The 22,983-nt window shown below is 36.9% G+C and overlaps 1 protein-coding gene across 3 annotated transcripts in view; it reads left to right on the top strand.

Annotated features, from left to right (window-relative positions):
* Positions 1-843: 843 nt before the first annotated feature.
* The window catches only part of sipa1l2a (signal-induced proliferation-associated 1like 2, genome duplicate a), a 137,423-nt gene continuing 115,283 nt past the window's right edge, over positions 844-22,983 (top strand). For all 3 annotated transcript variants that reach the window (XM_089116737.1, XM_089116738.1, XM_039659479.2), the window contains exon 1: positions 844-1,015. The gene's annotated coding sequence lies outside the window, so the exon portion shown is untranslated. The remainder of the gene's footprint in view (positions 1,016-22,983) is intronic.

Raw genomic sequence — 22,983 nt, 5'->3', positions numbered from 1 at the left:
CACACATTGGTACATATAGCCTACACTTGGTAACGGGTTGATAATGAATGGAACATTTCTATTGGTGTTGTTCTGTGGTTGTTAATTATAATAATAATAATAATAATAATAATCATATTTATAAATAATAATGTAAATAATAATATTTAGAATATAACACAACAATAATATTGTGAAATATTATTACAATTTAAAAGAATGGTTTTAGTATACTTATTTATTCCTGATATCAAAGCTGAATTTTTCAGCATCATTATTCCAGTCTTCAGTGTCACATGATCCTTCAGAAATCATTAAAGTAATGTTTATGTGTTATATGTCATTTACATTTATGCATTTGGCAGACACTTTTATCCAAAGCAACTGGCATTGCATTTCAAGGTACACATTTAAATTCTTATCAGACTCCACAACGCTCTACTGTTTGTCAAAAATAGTAATGTTTCCATGCTTTTAAATGGTTCTATATATGAATTCAAGCATAATACTCTCAATCTGGTTTGTTTCAAAATCCTAATTTGTTTTTTTATAGAAAATCTATAAAGAAGATTTTTCCTCAGTCTTCCAGTTGGGGCCACTATTACTCCAAGCTGAGTTCATAGTTGTTATTAAACTGATATCCAAGAATATTTCATCCTAAAATACACAAACAGTTAACAATATCATTTTAAATGACCTGGTGTGAAAACTATAAAGTTGTCTGAAATACCTGAAAAAGTCTATTTACCATAGTATATTCTTGCCCACTCTTGTGAACAAGTGTGTGGGCGGAGTTTGGCAACAGCTCGACCAATCACAGATCGTGGTAGGCGTGGCCACATACCGGCTTCACGCGATCCGAGCAAACGGCAGTATTTTGGATAGAGTGAGTGGAGGGTGAAGACAGCAGCTGGTCCGACAACATATAAGTGTTTCTGTATGGAATATGATCAAATCTCTGACTTTGTTTTGTAAAGGAATTAGATTGGAGTTCACCTGCGAATCATGGGACTTTCTTTAACTCGGAATGCTGAAGGTAAGGTCCACTTGTGCCGTTACTACTCACTTACTGACGTATTTTGTTGTGATTTTTGCAGTAATAGCGTCCGTTGAAAAACTACAGTGATTGAGTTTCTTTTAGTTCAGTATACAAGTTTCAGTTTTGGTGATTATAAACCCTTATTTTGTGACTTAACCGCTTAGTAAGCTGCCTACCTAGGCGTCATAGTCGCGTGTTGCAGGTTTGGTCATTTTGGGCGCGTTCCCTGTTGTCAACGGTAATGATGCCCAGAAGTGATGATGTCTGATTGACAGCTAATTAGGTATTTAAAAAGTCCTACTGTTTGGGGGGTTTTCATTGTTGTCTATTATGCGCGTCCTTGAAACAATACAGGGAACTCAGGTGAAGATATCACACATATGCATGTAATAGACACATTTTGTATATTTATTGTCTTTATCCTGGACTGTGGAGTTATCAGGTTCAAATGCAGCCGATGGGACTGTGCTTTAAATAACACAAAGGCAGTCAAAATAAAGTTGATTTTAAACACAGGCTGTCAGAAATCCACTAGAGGGCTCTTGAATGTTCTTATGGATCAACAATCCAGTTACATGATGATGGGATTGTCAAATTGTCTATTTAAGTAATAATCTGTACCACGTTACCGATCCATTCATCAGAATTAGGAGTTTTAAGATGATTTAATGACAGTTTTTATATAGTGCTTAAGTGACAAATAACAGATTATATACCTATTTTGAGATGATACTTAATTTTTGGATGATATTTGAGTATATTTATAGACTTTTGAATAACACACTCGCACAAGGATGATAATATTTCTGGGTCTTTGGTATCATGTATTAAAAAGCCCTGCTTTAGGCTTTTATCTATAACAAAAAGTACACGTTAAAGGAATAGTTCACCCAAAAATGAAAATTATGTCATCATTTACTCACTTTGTTCCAAACCTGTGTGAGTGTCTTTCTTCTGTTGAATTAAAAAGATATTTTGATAATGTCTTGAGATGTCTGAGAATGTTGGTAACCAGTTTACGGTAGCCATCGACTTCATAGAAATATCTTCTTTTGTGTTCAGAAGAAGAAAGAAATTCATACAGGTTTGGAACAACATGAGGGTGAGTAAATGATTTTTTTTTTTGGACATGCACCATGGTAATTTCATGGTATTCTTCTATTGAAAAAGAATGGTAATGATGCAGTGCAATATCAAATTACCATATCTAAAACCATTACTCCATTGTATGGTATTTCTTTGTAAGTGAAGGAACAACTTCCCCTTAGTTAATAATGAGCTGTCATTTTTTATTCTGCGCCAAACAAAGAAATCATGAGAGGTATTCTGTTATCTGTGAGAACAGTGTGTAGATATTAATGCAAGAGTCTTTGTGCTGTGCCACTAGAAGGACTTCAGTATGAGTGTTTTCTCTGTCTTCTGAACAGCCAGCTCGTATCAGATAATTACACATTTGATTAGACAAGTTGCACAGCCGAGTCCTTGTGCGGTGCAGTGTCAAGGTTAATAAAGACATTTTCTTTATAGCCGTATCAGTAATAATGCGTGGGGGACACGGACAGGAGAACATCCTGGTCAGTTCTTTCCCACAGCACACAAAATTGCACCCCTGTCCCTGAGGATGAAAACCATCTTGAAAGCCTATATTCATTCTAGTTTAATAAACAAGGACAACTGTGTGTGAACTACCAGAATGTTTATTTCCCTGAATAGTGGTTTGGTTGCAAATGTTGGGGGGAAAAGCATTGTTAAAGGGCCCCTGTTTGCTTTTTTGAATATACCTGTCACACAGTGTGTATAGCTGTTTGTAAATGTTTAAGTGCTGCTTTACAAATAAAGTTATTGTTTTTAAATGACAGAATCGATTCTGAACTGCTGAAATGAGTCATCAGTATTTCTAGTCTTAATTCCTGCACGAACCGACGTAGGTTTGTAACAAATTTGCTTAATGCCATTGCCAGCCTATGGTCTTCATTGGCCGCCTGCGAACATCAGCTGAAAAAAAAAAAAAATCAAATTTAAAATCAAATCCAGTTTGATGCACTTCCAAAGGATGACTCGGACTTTAATTGATACGGGGAAAAACAACGCCATCGTTACTGTTCGTGTCACTGTGAGGAAGAGCTGAAATTCTGATATGTGAATACGATGATTTCACCATTTTGAAATCGAAAGCGAGGCTCTGGTGGGAGGAACTCTGGAAGTACAGATTGACAACAATGCCTTGGACTACCAACCTGTAGCTGCTGCCGCGATTTACAATATAGAGCCAGACCGATATAATATCGGCAATCTATCAGTATTGGCAGTTATAATGGCCGATAAATTAATATTTCAAAAATAAAATAATTTTTTTTTATTTTAAGCGACAAAATGCGCTTCTACCATGTCATGAGTGTATGTCAGAGGGCACTTTACACCATCCCTGTTGGCAACACTCGTTTATAACGCGCCACACATCCTGCAAACTGCTGATATTGTTTTGTTGGGCGCTTCTGAAAATAAATAAATAAAAATATCGGCCGATATATCGCAATATCGGATTTTAAAACCAACAAATATTTGTATCGGTATCGGCCTTCAAAATCCTTTATCGGTCGGGCTCTATTACACTTTTGGATGTTAATATCCAATAGTTCGTTCCAGCTTCTTTTTTACGTTCTGAATTATATATAAGAAAATAATATTTTAGTTATAAATGAATTTCACTATATAGTCTAAAGAAATGTATCTATATTTCTATAACATGCATTTAGAAAATAAATTGGGTACATTTTCATTTCACTGTTGACTTTTAAGTAAGCAATAAAAGTACGAGAGGCTGTGCTGTATGGTGAATAAGTAACGGCTGAAGGGCGTTGTTAGGCTCGACGGGAAGCGGAGTAACCCCTTCAGCCGTTACTTATTCACGATACAGCACTTGCCTTGAGTACTTTATTGCTTTTATAAAACGGTTACCACACAATAAATATATTAAAGTAAAAAAAATGTGTTAGTGCAACTTTAGTCGTAACTTTAGTCGTAAAATCACTAAAAGCCTTCCTTCCGCTAGAAAAAATAGTCCCTGACCGTGAACAGCAACGTTCCAATGTGTAATATGCATGAAAGCTCAAATAAACACAACATAGGAACTGCAGTGTTGCGCAGTGACGCATACCGTTAGGTGAAGCGCTAATTGACGAGTTTTATCATGAATAAAGCACAGCTATTGATCAGAATCAAGGATTGGAACTAGAGCCAGACCGATATATCGGCAGACCGATATTATTGGCCGATATTAGTCATTTTCCAAACTATCGGTATCGGCAGTTATAATGGCCGATAAATTTATATTTCAAAAATACAATAAAAACGGACGAAACACGCTTGAAACATGTCATGAGTGTTGGAGTTGTATAGTTTGTCCACTAGAGGGCGCTCTACACCGTTCCCGTTGGCAACACTCGTTGAGTTGGTCACGATACATACATTGCTTGAATAACAATTAAAAGAACATCCCCATCAGTTCTCTTAAGTCAAATAAGAATGACAAAATATGTGACTAATCATCTCCAGTTTAAAAAAATAAATAAATTAATAAAATATCGGCCGATATATCGGAATATCGGATTTTAAAACCCAAAAATATTTGTATCGGTATCGGCCTTCAAAATCCTTTATCGGTCGGGCTTTAATTGGAACTAACCGTTTTATAAATGCAAATAATTAACAGCAACTCACAATATAGTTGTGCATGGGTAGGATAGCAAAATAAACAGACTTAGCGGTATATCTTATCCCAGATCTGTTGGTTTTGATGTTAAAGGCTGCACACATCAAACTCTACAGTTCTAATTAATCATTCATATAAATATAAATTGAAATTTAGCATATTTTGCATTGCTGTATTGTATTGCATAAAGTAAATTAAATAAATTTGACTTGACATGTAACTAAAAACAAACAAAAAAACGAGGTAAATTGTGTATTTTCATTGTTCCTGGCGTGTTTAAGTTCTCTTCTTTGTCTTCTTCTGTTCCCCTGGGAGAAATGAGAAGTTCGTCTTCCCATCGCTGGGCTTAGATGGCACAGTGACTGCAGAAGGATGTTTATCTTGCATTGCACTCCTGAATGCATTCATAACATAATGACAGGAAATTAAAGCTCGTTTTGGAGACTCGTCTTGAAAATAACATCTGTCAGGACAGGTGGACATCTGCTCGCCACCCTCGCGTCGTCAAGCAGTTTTGTTTAATGTGAACAAGGTTAACAACACTATTTAGTATGCTTTTTGATGGGTTGTGTGCATTGTTTTAGTGTTGGAAATGTTGTAATTGAATACAGTACAATGGGGTTATGAGACTACATTTCTCAAACATACGAGTCTTAGTCGTGCTTCTAATCCGTCGGATAAAGGAATTAAATATCTTGAGATGTGGCAATCAAGACAACTGTTTATCGCTGTTATTATCTTCCCCATTGAGTGATATTACATGGATATTTCATGTTTAGAAGAGATGAGATGGACTCCAAGTGAAATGGATTAGTATGCCATCTGCTCTTCATGTTTACTGGCAAATCATGGAGCCCATCAAAAATGGCCTTTCCTTAGGGAACAGTCTCTAATGATTATAACATTTGTGATTTATATAAACCTTTGACTTAAAGTATAGAACTTTGGTATGTTATTCATTCCATCCAATATGTTTGTTGTTCTAGAAGTGAAAAATTTCTCAAATTATTGGTCTTATTTTCAAGATATGATCGATTTTACTTGCATTGAAGTAAGGACTCATAGAGGTTCACAGAAACTTGAGGGTGTAGGAATCTTAAATAAGTGCTAATAAGTAAACAAGAACCTCTGGATCTTTAGCCATGTGAATTTATGCTTGGTTTGTAATCAGTCATCCGTCTGGTTCATTCTCTCTTGTACTTGTTAATGACCAACAGTTGTGACTGGCATCATCAGAGCAGATCTCTGCCAGCTGCTGGTTGACTCCACAACAAGCCTGCTGTTTGTTTACTTAAACCGTGTTTGTGTCACTGTTGTCATTTGGCGGAGACACGAGTATCATGACAGTTAATGTTTTTTATTGGTTTTGGAATGTGGCTAATCTCCTTTTAAAAACGAGTGTTTTGTCAGCTATCATCTAGCAGTCCGATTTTATTATGCAGCATCTTTAATTCTTAATTTTGTTGACATCCGTGGACTTTCTCTGGTCAACATTTTAGGTTTAAGTTTAAATACTGTAAACCCTACTGCTCAAAATAATGAATTGGTTTGAGACTTTGAGTAGGGTAAACTTAAATTAAACATTAGTTCAATCTACTAATTTTTTTTTTTGAGTTTTATGAACTTGTTTCTTTTAATTTAGACAAACTTAAATTCAACTAAATCTGTGCTGAGATGTCTATTTCCCATCATGCTTTGCCATGACATTCGCAAGGGAGAGTAAATGCTAAAATTTAGTGTTATCTATTTTTTTTTTTTTGTGTGTGTGTGTGCAAGATTAATGTTAAGTTGGAGATTTAGTAGTGTTTAATGTTTAAGAGTTCCTGTTATGTTGTTTTTTTTTTTTGGGTGGGTTACCACACTGTAAAAAAATATTGTTGGTTTAACTTAAAATTTTAAGGCAACCAGGTTACTTATTTTTTCATTGAAATGGAAATATTGGGTTAATACAATGTAGGAGATTGATTTAATCACCAGAAACTCAAAATATTATGTTATCTGAACTACATAAATTATCTAAGTTGATTTGACAAAAGAAAAAATGTTGTGATTACAAATCATGAAAATAATTTTTTTTACAGTGCATCATGGTGACGAGTGGAGCATGAATTTAGTTTGAGAACAGATGAAATGAAATTAAAATTAAAAATTAGCTTATTCAAATATTTCAAGTTAAGAGCAATTAAAATGTAAAAGTACAAAATAAAAATCTGCCTGTTTCGTTAGACTTGAAATTTCTTTTTTAGTCTTTACACTGTAAAAAATATTGTTGGTTTAACTTAAAGTAAGTAACCTGGTTGCCTTAAAATTTTAAGTTGATTGAAATGGAAAAAGTGAGTTAATACAATGAAGGAGATAATAATATAAAATAATAAGTTATTTGAACTAAATAAATTATTAAAGTTGATTTGACAAAAGAAAAAATGTTGTGATAACAAATCTTGAAAATATTTTTTTACAGTGAGTCTTACTTTTGTGTTTTGCCAACTTTTGGGGGTTCACAGGGAAAGTACATTTTAGGTCCTCTAACCAGTCACCATTTAATTCCATTTCTGCATTCATCATTTCATTTTAAATTGTCCTGGTGTTTGACAAATGAACTTTTCCATGTAGACTCTCAATTAATGAGTTCATAAAAGTTGCATGTATAAGTAAAATGCTTCTTAAAATAGTTTTGCACAGATTAAACCCTCTCTCTCACACACACACTAACTCACTCACTCTTATTCGTGTGGTTGGACGCTGCCGAGACATTAATTTAATTTGCAAGTCAATTTATGTAACATCCTCTTTAACCTCTGGCGGTGTCCTGTATCCTGATCTTTGGCTTGAGAGCTTGACATTATTCTTAGCTAAAGGACATGAATACACATGAAATCTAAGCAGGTATCCATCATTCAGTGGAATATATATACACGCATCCACCCTGACACGATCTCATCTTGCAGGTCAGTGAAGGAGACGCCCTGATAGAGTTTCTCCTTCCAGATGTTACCGTGTTGCAGGTTTCAGGCGAGATGATTTACTGGCCCGGGGAATATCTGTTGCTGCTAATTTTGGCATTGTCACTGACATTGCTTTACCCTTTTGTCTGTTATTGTGTTGGGATTCAGTCCCATGATGCATCTCTGAGTGCTGTCACATTGTGGTGTGTCAGAGAGAGAAATATAATGTGTAGCTGTATGAAAATCCCAAATCTGCTCTACTGGACTGAGATCTGGTGACTGTGGCCGTTTGAGTTTTAGTGACTCACTGTCATGATCAAGAAACCAGTTTGAGATGATTTGAGCTTTGTGACGATGGAAGGATCCATCACACTGTAGTCATAAAGAGATGGACATGGTCAGCAACAATATTCGGGTATACTGTGGTGTTTAAATGATGCTCAATTGGTATTAAGAGGCCCAAAGTGTGCCAAGAAAATATATAACATATATACACCACTTCAGCCTGAACTGTTGATCTAAGGCAGGATGGATCCATACTTTTCACTCTTTACACCAAATTCTGGCCCAACCATCTGAATGTTGCAGCAGAAATCAGCGTTTCTTCAATCTTTTATTGTCCAGTTCTGGTGAGTTTGTGTGAATTATAGCCTCAGTTTGCTGTTGTTATCTGACAGGAGTGAATACAGTACTAAAAAGTTCGACGTGTTGAGCATTCAGAGATGGTAATAGGCATAAGAGACTTCTTAAGTCTTTTGAATGGTAGGCCTATATCGTCATCGGCCATTGAAATACCCACTTTGGTTGAACACTAGTCCCATGTTATGACATATAGCCAAATCTTAGCCAGTCAAAGTCAGTTTCTGAAACCCAATGGGTAACTGAGTGACACTAGTTGGGTCATGTGTGTGTTTTCCAGCCATGTATAATCATGTTACAGGCCCAATGTAGGCTAAGCATGTTATGTTGTGCACAGTGAGCGCTACATACGTTGTTTATCTCCTCGTTCTGTCGCTCATCCCTTTCTGTTTCTGCCATCATGTCTTTACTGAAACATCTATATGAATGTTTGGCAGTAAATGGTGCTGAAGTGGGTAATTTGTATTTGAGCAGCACTGAAAAAAATCACATCAAGTCCATTTTGTTGTCGATAATGTTGCCGTTTTTCAGCCACACATCTTGCAGTATTTATGCATCATGGATCAGGGACGATTTTTTTTTTTTTTTTTGCTTGCTTGCTTGCTTTTTAAAATTACTTCATTTTAGATGCAATGGGATTTGTATCAGCTTTTTTTTATATATATATGTTTTCCATTAATTTTTTTCCCATCATATGTGTCAGTTTTATTGATGCCCATTTTTTGGTCGATATATGGATGGATGGAGGCCCATTATTAACACATTTCCTCAGAGTGTTAATGGATGAAATCTGTGGGATTGTGCAACTAATCTAGTCAAGATAAGGCCGGACGTATTGTTAATGGATTCTGAGCACAACGTGGGCAGTTTCGCTGGTTTATCTTAGTGCATTAATATAAAATCCAACTCATGTGCATGTAGACAGACTTTTAGAGAATCTAAGGTTGGAACTATATGCTTTATAATATTAGTTTAGCTCTTTTGAGTATTTTTGGGTTAAATTTTCTACATTTTTTGCATCTGTAGTAGGGCTGGGCGATATGGCCAAAAAATCATATCTCGATATTTTTTGGTCAAATGGCGATATACGATATATATCTCGGTACTTTCTACGTTTTCTATTTAGATAAAGAAAATCTTTATATTAAAAAAAAAAAATATATATATATATATATATATACAGTATATTCACATTCGGCCCAATGATATCCTACAAACAATGTTGATATTGAAGGATATGGAAACAAATATAATATAGGCTATGCAATATATTATGTGCAAAAAGCTTTTGTTTTTATATTGACTAAAAGCTAAACTAAAAATGAAAATAAAAACAAAAACAAAAGCACAAACTAATTATATTAGCCTGCATTTGATTACCCCATTATAATCACTTTCATTAAAAATATATACTTGTAGGTTTAAAATTCCACATATGGCACATTTATTTTCTCCAACAACAAATATTTTAGCAATATGTTTATTTTAGTCAGAATTATTGCGTACTACGTAGTACTATTCACGCGCATGCGCACGCCGGCGCTCGTTCAAGGAAGCATGAATTTTAGCGGAGATTCACTTGCAGAAGCTCGTCCTCTTCTGACATGGACATATTTGTTGTGAAATGGACATATTTTCTTTACTTTCTAACATTTACAGATGGAGAATATGTGAAATGTAAGTTGAGCACTGAGGAAAGCACCACATCTCAAACGCATTAAACAGCGCAAGTATATCTGTCAGTCAGCAACAGTGTCTGTCAGAGCATTTGACAGGGCGGCAAGCTGCCTTAAACTTGTTAACTATATATCAAAGTGATTTTGACGCAATTAATATAAGCTTGTGTCATGTTTAGGACAAATTGTACTACGTAGCCTAGCTACTTTAACTGCAGCAGCTCACACTGCAACCTCCGCTATTTTTCAGATGTGCTCATACCAAACTACTGTATCGATATAAACGGTATTGCCTCATTCCATATCGTTTCAAAAAATATAACGATACATCGTACATATTCGATATATCGCCCAGCCCTAATCTGTAGCAAGCATTTTGAGAGGTGTTTTGACAATTCCGAGCGTTCATAGTCAATTCATAGTGGCTGTTCATGCAGTCGACCACAGGTCAGCGAGCGTCTGAAATAACTTCCGATCTCAAATCGATGGGGATTTTGTTGGTCCGAGGCTATTGGCCCCGCCCGGCACATTGTTCGCCCTGGCTCGCACTGACCCAACAGTGGAAAATCGCTATTGAAGCCAAAGCGAGGAGGTGAACCAGTGAAGCATCAGCACGGCAGATGCACCACACTGGTCAGGACCGAAGACCCCTCTGTTCAGGGGTTGAGATATATGGTGACACAGTCCACTCTGTGTCACTTAGGGCCAGAGATGTTATTATGACCCACTTACCATCTGAAGTATGAGCTGCACACACGGCTCAGTGAAATGTAGGCTAAGGCCGACATACTGTTAACATGCATTTAATCCTGCACTGTTTATCACTAAGTAATGTGTTGCATGTGAAAGGGAAAATGGATTTCATCGCTTAGATGAATCTTTAGCTTTTGACCCTTGTATGGATTTAGTTCATGTTCATAAACATTTTGTTTGAAAATTATCCCGTCATACAAAACAGTTGAGATGATACAGTAAATGCTCAGGTTGCTTTGCAGGATTTGAGTTGCGGGGAAAAAATCATTTTCTTTTTATTTCTGTGGAATTCAATTTTGCATTGAAGCTTAATATCTGTTAGAATGAGGCTGGAAGCTTGGATTAAAAATTGAAAAGGGTCGGCAAAACTATTTTTGTACTCTAGTTTGTCAATTTGACAGTCTTAGTCAACTTATCTGCTCAAGTCTCTGTGATAAAATGTCTCTCTCTCCCGCAAGTCTGGGATTTTCACAACTATTTTAACATCTGCCAAGTGAAAATCATACTGAAGTTTAATGCTTGCATTTATGGATTAAAAACCCCTAACCGTAAGTTTGAGCAATAATAGGGATACATTAATATTGAGAGGCTATTTTTCATCATCTCCAACATATTTCCCAGGGGTAATTGTAAGCGGTGTGTCTTTGAGTCACCGCTCTGCTGACATCATGTTCTGGTTGGTGAGTGTCTGTTGACTCACGGTAGAGACAGCGAAAGTGGATCAGTCATTAACCGCGCTGGAGCTGGACTCGGGGGTCACGAGGGTTAACCCGCTCGCTTTTCTCCAATGGCTCCAGACAATCGGGACACTGACCTCGACGCTCTCGACCTCGGATCTGAGATGAGAGGGATTTCGAGCGCATACCTCTGTCCTATTGTGACGGGCACTTGTGGACTCTGTTCTATTCACTTTCTCTCGACTCAGCCTTTTTCCTTTTCCTATTTTCACAGTTGCTGTGTGAGATAGTGAAGTGCAGTTTGCACAGTTGGTAAGGCCATTGAATGGGTAACATGTTCCTGCCCATCTGGCCTTTTAACACTTTTAGAAGAAAAGGTTCTATTTAGAACTCTTGACTCAATTTTAAAGAACCCTTTATGCCAAAAAGGTTCTATATAGACCTTATGGTGGCTAATTCGTAACAATTCGTACGACCTCACTCGTCAATCGTACGAATTAGTACGATTTTGCTAAATCGTACATATTTTACGAATTAGCCAATTCGTATGAATTCGTACGAATGACCTACCCCTGACCCCGCCCCTAAACATAACCGTCACGTGGGTTTAGACAAATCGTACAAATTCGTACGAGTGAGGTCGTATGAATTAGTATGAATTAGACACTTTTGAATAACTTGTACAAATTCGTACGAATTGGTCGTGAGATAGGGTAGTATGCACCAGAGAAACAAAATTCTAAAAAAATCTTTACTTACAGTTTTGAACTTCCAGTCTTGCGTCTATGGCGTCGCGTCACTGTCGAAGAGTTATTAGCTGGTGAAGTGGATTTACTAATAAGGAAAGTTAGCGTGAACATTGTAACGTTTTAAGCGAATGTCATAAATGTGTATGAAACTAATGAAGATTTTACAACGAGCGCGTCATTCATAAATCCGTAAGATCTTCCCTTCATGCTGTGGAAATATAAACCGGAAGACGGATGTGGTTTCTTTTTTCGTGAAAAAATATGTTTTCGAGCTGTTTAATTCATTAATTTAATTACAATTAAAAATGAATGTACTGTACAACAAAATTCATTAATTGACACTAAATCCATAAAATTTTCACCTAAAGGATTGCATATAGCGCCAGTCGAACCCTTTAAAGGGATATTTCACCCAAAAATGAAAATTCTGTCATTATTTACTAACCCTCATGTCGTTCCAAACCCGTAAGATTTTTTGTTCATCTCCAACACAACTGAAGATCTTTTTGATGAAATAATGAGAGAGCTTAAAGCACCACTTTGATGCTTTAAAGAGATCATAAAACTAATCCATGTGAATTGAGCGGTTTATTTGATGAGCAGATTGAATTTAGTCTTGTATTCACTTTTTTATTACATTTTATTGGAACTTTATGCAGTCAATTTGTACATTTTATTTATTTAAATATTTTTTTAAAATAAAAAATCTAAAGAAATACAAAATATGTAAGCTAGTAACATTTGAATCATTTTTAATAACTGTATTTTTATTATTATTTAATTATCCAATTTTTTTCCACAGTGATTTTTATTGCATTCAAAGTGTACTTGTTTATCAGTGCATTGATCATTTAATCCATGACATTGGCATTGTAAGAAACAAAAACATCTTTTGTAAATGGTTTTTCATTTTTATTATAATGCCACTCTTAAAGACATGATTTTGTTGAATAAAATAAGCCGGAAACCTAAAGTTTGATTTGATTGATTTATAAAAAGTCTTTTGTCTGTAGTATCCCAAGACCTACAAACAAGCTGACATCATTCTCTGTGTAATAATAAAAAATAATCAACCGTTGTGTTAGTTGGATTGGATTTGTATTTATTAGACTGGGCTTTCTTATTATGAACTCTTAAAATGCTGTTTTTATGGGTGAGGAGTTTCAATTATTGTGTCAAATGGAGCGTAACCTTGACAGATGTGCGGTAATGTGGTCACGATAATATGGTTTGTGTTAGTATGAGCCTCATGGGAGTTGATGCTGGATGGATTGATGTTCTAACCTCCTTCATCTGACCTTCCTTTGCCAAGACAACAAATCAGATTCTTCCTTCATGCATTGCACATGCACTTGATGACAATATTACAGCAGGTTTGATGCAATGATGTCAAACTGCTGCCTGTATAATGAATGCATGTTATATTATACATAAGTTTCTTGATTTTTGATCGAATCAGCATGTTAGTCAAGTATAATTGATTGGTATTAATGAATCAAAATCTGTCATTTGATTGTTAGATTGCATCAGTCCTGATACAGTAATGGCCCTATTATTAGTCATGTTTTGTCTAGGAATTATGGTAATATAGACCTATTGCCATGATTCCTAGACAAAACATATAGTATTATCATGCATTATTGGAAGTGTCTAGTAAATATCATGGTGCATAAATATGAAAATCATTCAATGTCAGTGCATCTCTTATAATCTGAATCTGATACATCCCTCTAGTTCTTTTTTCTGAGTGAAACAAAAGCTCTGTATGGAAACAATAGACCTGCAAAACAAAAATGCTGACGTGAAGTTCTGTGACTATTTTTAGGACGAAGCAATTTATTCGAAGAATAATTGAAGAGTTCAGATGCAAAAGCCTCAAAATGCCATTTGAAATTTTCTTCTTTAATGATGATTTTTATTTAACTTGTATATTTAAGTTCAGTAATTTCACTTAAATAACAATTAATAGATAATCATCATTGCCATTTAAGTGAAATAAATCACTGAACTTAAATATACAAGCTTGATAAAAATCATCATTAAAGAAGAAAATTTCAAATGGCATTTAGAGGCTTTTGCATTCTGAACTCTTCAATTACTTTAACGTGCATCACAAAGGGACAAGTATCATAGAAAGTGGAAGACATTTTTGGTTAATAAATTTTTATTTTAGTTTATTTTTTTTGGTGTTGAACATTACTACAAGGAATGGGCTTTTTATTTAATGTAGATTTGTGTTTTTTTAAGTTGTAAATAAAGGTGATTGCAGTATGTTTTACAAGAAATGGGTGATTCTAATGTTCAATTTCAAGTTGACCAAGGCTATGTTCGAAATGACATATTACTAATTGTAATTTTGCATTATCTATCTAGTGTACCTGGTTGATTTGATAATGTTTAGTGTGCAAATGCAATACACTCAATTAATTTACTCATTTTTGGTCAAATGGTCATTCTGCTCGACTTGCTGATCTGTCATTTATACTTCACAGTAAAACATCTCGCTCTAGTCATTCACTGGGTTTCTTTTTAGTGCTGGGCTTGTCCTCAAACACGTTGTTGTTTCTCTTTTCCTGTTCGACTAATGAAGGCCAATTATGCTTAATTGGAAAGTCACTTATCAAGCAGTTCTGTGTTTAACCTTCCCTGTCAGCGGAGCAGTTTGTGTCTCTGTCACAGGTCAAAGCTCATTTAGTGATGCATGAATGTTGAGATTTAACTATTCAGTCGCTGAAATGCATCGTGCGGTCACATTTTAAAGCATGTCTTCTCTGCTGCAATGCTATTTCTCTTTATCTTATCTCCTCTCTTGCCCCAGAAACTTCCTGCGGCCAAGATGACCGTTTCATGGATATGAGTCTTTTGATAAAGCTATAGCGATTGTCTCATTTCTGCAGTCATGTGGTCTTGATTGATTTCTGGAAACAATCTGATTTATGTTTCTTTTGCCAGGAGAGATGTTCGCAAATGCTTTGATAATCTGTGGCAAGAACAGGCTTTATTTTGACGTAAAAGATGTGAACGCTGCAGTGCTTTGATTTGACAGACTAAAGATTCTCTCCTCCTTTTATGTCGATTAGATATGAGTTTAAATGAACTATAATCTCCTGATGTTGACAATAAACAATATTTCAATCAAACACGATCTTACATGTTGTTTATTTAAAGTTAGAGCTATTGTAGTGGTGCATATTGATAGTTAAGTATAAAGGTAAGACCCATTGAAATGATGTTATTACGTTGTTGACATTCCCTGAACTTCTAAGAACACTCGTTTCTTGCAATGAAATCTCATTGAAGTCTTTCTAAAGCCTTTATGCTATGGAAGCTTGTTTCCGCCACAGAATGAAAAGTAAAAACGGTAATTGCGACTTTTTATCTCACAATTCTGACTTTTTTTTCCCTCACAATTGTGAGTTTACATTATTTCTCAGAATTGCGTGTTATAAAGTCAGAATTGCGTGATATAATGTCGCAGTTGCGTGTTATAGAGTCAGAATTGCGTGAAATAAAGTCAGAGTCAGAATTGCGTGAAATAGTCAGAATTGTGAGATATAAACTATTCTGAGGGGTAAACGTTTTTTTTTTTCTTAGAATTGGCCTGATAACTCGCAATTGCAGTTTATATCTCACACAATTCTGATAAAAGATGTCTGAATCTCGAGATATAAACTCGCAATGTGTTCTAGAATTGCGAGATGTAAACTGCAATTGTGAGAAAAAAAGGTCAGAATTGTGAGAGAGTCTCAATTCTTTTTTTCTCAGACTTTATTTCTCAGAATTGCAACTATATCTCGCAATTGCCATTTAATTTAATTCTGACTTCATATCTCGCAATTTTGAGATAAAAAGTCAATTTTTTTTAATTCATTTTTTTTTATTCAGTGGCGGAAACAAGCTTCCATATTATGCCGTTTTTTTTATAAATTGTATACATTTTGAATGATGTACTAGCCAATGGTTGAGTGGTGGATAAGAGAAGGCAGGAACCGTAACGCTTCAAAAAATATTGAATCAGTCCAATTTGTGAACAAATCATTCAGATCAGTGTTGTGAACTGGGTCAAAAGATTCATTGAAAAGATTCAACTCAAAAGAATGATTCGTTCATGATGTCATACGGGTTTGGAACGACATGAGCGTGAGTTTTATTTTTCGGGTGAACTCTTACAACGTGGCTCATTTGATAAAAATGTGAATTAAATATTTAAATTGGTATTAAATTAAAAATTATAAAAAATTAAATTATTACAAATATTTTTTTTTTTTTAGTTTTCATTGTGTCAACTCTTTCATGACATCACTGGACGTCACTGGACTCTTGTTTACAGGATATAAGTGATTTTGACAGGAAAGAGCTGTCGCTCTCAGAAAGAGTCTTTATCAAGCGTGTGAAGGAAATTGGCCTTTATTTCTTCCTGTTGTGTTCTGCCATGCCGGTCACTCTATTGTTCTCACATAACAAGTGCTTCGAGGACACTGATGCATTTATTGTCACTAAAACCACATTGAAAACCAACTGATGCGTTTTACATTTGATTACCTGACACTGTTTGGGAACATTATCTTGTAGCACTTCCAGATTGTCAGGTAAACTCAACGGGGCTTAATGCACTTTTGGAGATCATGTTGTCCATCTCCGCTAAACGTTGCACATTTACAGAAAGTGAAAATAAGGACAAATGATGCCAAATGATTCTTTGGACAATTTTATTGAGACATTTTGAGTTTGTGTTGTCCGTATGAGCATCACAGCTCAATATGTTGACCAACATGACCATGATTTAAAAAATACTAGGAAATTCTGCTTCTTCTCTCAATTCTCGCTTTTACCCAAAGCGACATGCATTGCATTCAAAGTATCAGTTCTTGCTTTTCCTGGGAATCGAACCCATGACCTTGGGTTTGCTAGAGCTGTATGTCTGTACAAATGCACTTTTTTTTTATCCACCTTAACCCCTTAACGCCCACTGTCGCAAATATGCAACAAACCGTTTGACTCAGTCAACTAGATAACGTCTGCATTCCCCCAATGCCGGTTAGTGCATATTTGCTACAGACCTAGGACCTTCGACAAGCACTTGTTTCTAGTTGGACCTCAAACTGTGGTGGACGTATTTCCTGTTTACGCACGTCAGGAACATTTGCAACATACCAAATTGACTATTATGCCCGCTGTTGCAGATTTGCAACATACCAAATTGACCCCAAATTGACCAATGCCCGCTGTTGCAGATTTGCAACATACCAAATCGACCCCAAATTGACCATTTGCAACATACCAAATTGACCCCAAATTGACCAATGCCCGCTGTTGCAGATTTACAACATACCAAATTGACTCCAAATTGACCATTATGCCCGCTGTTGCAGATTTACAACATCCCAAATTGACCATTTGCAACATACCAAATTGACCCCAAATTGACCAATGCCTGCTGTTGTAGATTTGCAACATACCAAATTGACCTCAAATTGACCAATGCCCGCTGTTGCAGATTTGCAACATCCCAAATTGACCATTTGCAACATACCAAATTGACCCCAAATTGACCAATGCCCGCTGTTGCAGATTTACAACATACCAAATTGACTCCAAATTGACCATTATGCCCGCTGTTGCAGATTTACAACATCCCAAATTGACCATTTGCAACATACCAAATTGACCCCAAATTGACCAATGCCCGCTGTTGTAGATTTGCAACATACCAAATTGACCTCAAATTGACCGTTTGCAACATACCAAATTGACCCCAAATTGACCAATGCCCGCTGTTGCACATTTGCAACATACCAAATTGACCCCAAATTGACCAATGCCCGCTGTTGCTGATTTGCAACATACCAAATTGACCCCAAGTTGACCATTTGCAACATACCAAATTGACCCCAAATTGACCCCAAATTGACCATTATGCCCACTGTTGCAGATTTGCAACATACCAAATTGACCTCAAATTGACCAATGCCCGCTGTTGCAGATTTGCAACATACCAAATTGACCCCAAATTGACCAATGCCCGCTGTTGTAGATTTGCAACATACCAAATTGACCTCAAATTGACCAATGCCTGCTGTTGCAGATTTGCAACATACCAAATTGACCATTTGCAACATACCAAATTGACCCCAAATTGACCAATGCCCGCTGTTGCAGATTTGCAACATCCCAAATTGACCATTTGCAACATACCAAATTGACCCCAAATTGACCAATGCCCGCTGTTGCTGATTTGCAACATACCAAATTGACCCCAAATTGACCATTTGCAACATACCAAATTGACCCCAAATTGACCATTTGCAACATACCAAATTGACCCCAAATTGACCATTATGCCCACTGTTGCAGATTTGCAACATACCAAATTGACCTCAAATTGACCAATGCCCGCTGTTGCAGATTTGCAACATACCAAATTGACCCCAAATTGACCAATGCCCACTGTTGCACATTTGCAACATACCAAATTGACCCCAAATTGACCAATGCCCACTGTTGCACATTTGCAACATACCAAATTGACCCCAAATTGACCAATGCCCGCTGTTGCTGATTTGCAACATACCAAATTGACCCCAAATTGACCATTTGCAACATACCAAATTGACCCCAAATTGACCATTTGCAACATACCAAATTGACCCCAAATTGACCATTATGCCCACTGTTGCAGATTTGCAACATACCAAATTGACCTCAAATTGACCAATGCCCGCTGTTGCAGATTTGCAACATCCCAAATTGACCATTTGCAACATACCAAATTGACCCCAAATTGACCAATGCCCGCTGTTGCAGATTTGCAACATACCAAATTGACCTCAAATTGACCGTTTGCAACATACCAAATTGACCCCAAATTGACCAATGCCCGCTGTTGCACATTTGCAACATACCAAATTGACCCCAAATTGACCAATGCCCACTGTTGCACATTTGCAACATACCAAATTGACCCCAAATTGACCAATGCCCGCTGTTGCTGATTTGCAACATACCAAATTGACCCCAAATTGACCATTTCCAACATACCAAATTGACCATTTGCAACATACCAAATTGACCCCAAATTGACCAATGCCCGCTGTTGCAGATTTACAACATACCAAATTGACTCCAAATTGACCATTATGCCCGCTGTTGCACATTTGCAACATACCAAATTGACCCCAAATTGACCATTGGCAACATACCAAATTGACCCCAAATTAACCAATGCCCGCTGTTGCAGATTTGCAACATACCAAATTGACCCTAAATTGACCAATGCCCGCTGTTGCAGATTTACAACATACCAAATTGACTCCAAATTGACCATTATGCCCGCTGTTGCAGATTTGCAACATCCCAAATTGACCATTTGCAACATACCAAATTGACCCCAAATTGACCAATGCCCGCTGTTGCAGATTTGCAACATACCAAATTGACCCCAAATTGACCAATGCCCGCTGTTGTAGATTTGCAACATACCAAATTGACCTCAAATTGACCATTGGCAACATACCAAATTGACCCCAAATTGACCAATGCCCACTGTTGCACATTTGCAACATACCAAATTGACCCCAAATTGACCAATGCCCACTGTTGCACATTTGCAACATACCAAATTGACCCAAAATTGACCATTTGCAACATACCAAATTGACCCCAAATTGACCATTATGCCCACTGTTGCAGATTTGCAACATACCAAATTGACCCCAAATTGACCAATGCCCGCTGTTGCTGATTTGCAACATAACAAAATTTCGATTTATTTGTTGTGCAAAAGTGAAATTGATAATCTCAACATTATTTACCATCTACTTAAAGGCAAAAACACACATAAAACATTTTATTATATACAGCTATATAAATTCAGGCATTAAGGGGTTAAAAAACACAGTAGTCTGCAGATAATGATCCGGACTGACAGTGGCCTGATTCCTCCTCATCTCCTATTTTCTTGTAATCCATTGTTCCTTGGCAATAACCAGATCACAGATCTCCGGCTCCAGCCTTCCCTCTCCCTCTCCTCCCAGTATAGTCTTCTCTTCTCTGGAAGTTTTTATCCAAGTTCCCTGTACGGATGTTCAGTTAAACAGAAGTGTATCATTCCCTCCACACTGTACCACAACAGAATTAAACGTTTTGTTATGCAGAGATGGTCTTTGTTGCTTTGAAATTTCGAGTTTATTATTGCAGTTGTGTTACATGATGAAATCCCCACAGTGGTTTTCAGATGGGTATGTTTTTTAGGAGGTGGTTTCCCGGAAAACGGGTCATAAATATCCGTATCTTTGAACTTGAAGCCCCAGATGCTTTTTGTCGGGGACATATTTACTAAGTAATCGCAGCAAAGGCCACATGCCACAACAAACATGGTTTACTTCCAGAAAATATTGTTTTATCATGAGTTTGTTAATCCTCTATAAGCTCTCAGTCGTGACAGGCAGATGGTGGAATGAAACCAACACTAATGTAAAGCTTTTTTCATTACTTTGATTGCCATTGCACAGGGACCTGTTATTTAACCAGCTCACCTCTGGTCAGTCTTGCTGGATAATCTAAATCAGGGGACATTTTAGGACATGAAGTGACATGAAGTGAACTGTCTTTATAACGGATCTTCTTATTAAACGGTCTGTACACTTACAAACACTTTCTCAATGCTTCGTTTTGCATGTAGGGACCCTGAATATGCTACCGTGCAAGTGTGGGGCTATTTTGAGCCTTGTTATTGGTATTAACTAGCGATTTTTATTTTTTTATTTTCATTACTCTATGCCCCATATATTAGCATTATAAGCTAAATAGTTTTTAGAGATAAAACTCTTTACATTTGATATAATCATGAAAACAAATCTCAGAGAACGGGTGACTAGGTACCAACGTGTAATTAGACCAAAGGTTCATTTTGCGCCGGAGTTCTCCTTTAATGGTATGTCAGAAATAGGAGGCATCAGTTTACCGTCAGGGATTTTGTGTGTTGCATCGCGCCGCTGGCGTCTGGTGTAGACGGTATTTTTAAAACTGAAACAATAAAGGGATAGTTCACTTTGAAATTTATTTTCGATATGTTTTAGCTTACCTCAAGGGCATCCAAGATGTAGGTGTCTTTGTTTCCACAGTATTTTCAATTTTTATATTTTTAGGTCAAACCGTTCTTGTCTGTCCGTCATATAATGGAGGTCTATGGTCACCACCTCAAAGAGCATGCACAGAGAAGTCCAAATTAAACATGATTTAATGACTCGTGAATGTAAGTACACATTGATGGCCTAAGACACGAAACGAGCTTTTTGTGAGAGAAAACGAACAGTATTTATATCGTTTTATCTCTTGTCCTCTGATCACTTGGACGTGGCTGTGCTTACAAGAGGTAAAAACAATAGAAATACTGTTAATTTTCTCTCACAAACCGCTCGTTTCGTGTCTTAGGCCATTAATGTGTACTTACATTTACGAGTCATTAAATCATGTTTAATTTGGACTTCTCTGTGCATGCTCTTTGAGGTGGTGACCATAGACCTCCATTATATGACTGACAGACAACAACGGTTTGACCTAAAAATATCAAAATTGAAAATGCTGCGGAAACAAAGACACAACAGTAGGACTCGTTCACAGACCCCACAACTCGACTCGATATAGCATGTGATCTGAGGCCTATAAGAATATAAGCTTAAGATAATAACCCATGTGATAGATCATGGAGAGTTTGTTCCCCACACGAAAAACACGTTTAATAAAATAATTAAAGTACGTGTTTTGTGGAACATTCTTAAATTAGTCCCCTTTGGGCTCAACAAATCTCAGGCCAGCGGCGTTCTTCACCATAAATGTCATGTTTTATCTATGGCGGCTTTTATAGTATCTGCAGGGGAACTTTCTCTTTTTTCTCTGGCTGTGAAATGAAGTTGTGAAGGAGAAGATCCTCTTTGGTGCTTTGAACACTTGATAAGGGAGAGGGGAATAGGAACGACGGGTTTATTTGGGTCCGTGTAGTTGGGTTCCAGTGGTGCTGCGATTAAGGACAAGCACCGTCCTCTGTTCATTTTTCATCTGATGACTGATCTCGTCTCGAGGGCTTGGAAGAAACATTCTCTTGGTGTAACCGAAGCTCCCTTTATGTCACTCTGAATTATATAAACATTTATGCCGTGAGATTCTTCTGAGTCTCTTTTATGACGAAAACAAGCCCTGTAGAGTTGCACAGTGCTTCAGATGCTGCTGTCATGACTTTTTCTGTGGCGCAGCTGGAAGCACGTGTACTAACCGATGACCGTTTGACCGTATCAACGTTAACCAATCAAAGTTAAAAAATCGCTCAATTAGGTTATTATACAGTAGGCTAAACGCTACTACAGTTAGCCGTCTCATTCCAAGATATTTTTGTGGGAAGTGATCAAATCCCTCACACTCAATTTTTCATAACTCGCCTGTTTGTACTTAAAGCTGCCGTCGGCAACTATGGCTGATTGAGTGGACTTTGGAAACATTTTGAATGTTTACAACTCATGTGGCCCTCCCCCACTATCAACAAATACCCACAGAGTTTGTGCTCGAGTGCGTGCGCACCAGGTTTTCTGTGAACGCGACCGTCTCATCAGCATCCATCAACACCATGGATTATTTGGAGGTATGCTGCCCTGGCTAATATACCAATATACTGTATTGCAATTGCTAACGTCATTTATACTCTTAATAAGCTTAGTTGGTTTGTTAGTGTTCCGCCATCACTCTTCCTTACTGTGCGAACTTCAGGCGTGTGCAATGTGATTGTAACGTGCGCGAGGGGTGGCGTGTGCCCGATCTCACAC

Source organism: Pimephales promelas, chromosome 11, assembly GCF_988280905.1.
Source record: "Pimephales promelas chromosome 11, fPimPro1.hap1.1, whole genome shotgun sequence".
Classification (NCBI taxonomy): Eukaryota; Metazoa; Chordata; class Actinopteri; order Cypriniformes; family Leuciscidae; genus Pimephales; species Pimephales promelas.
Note: the sequence above shows the minus strand (reverse complement) of the source record. Positions and strands in the feature narration are given on the sequence as shown.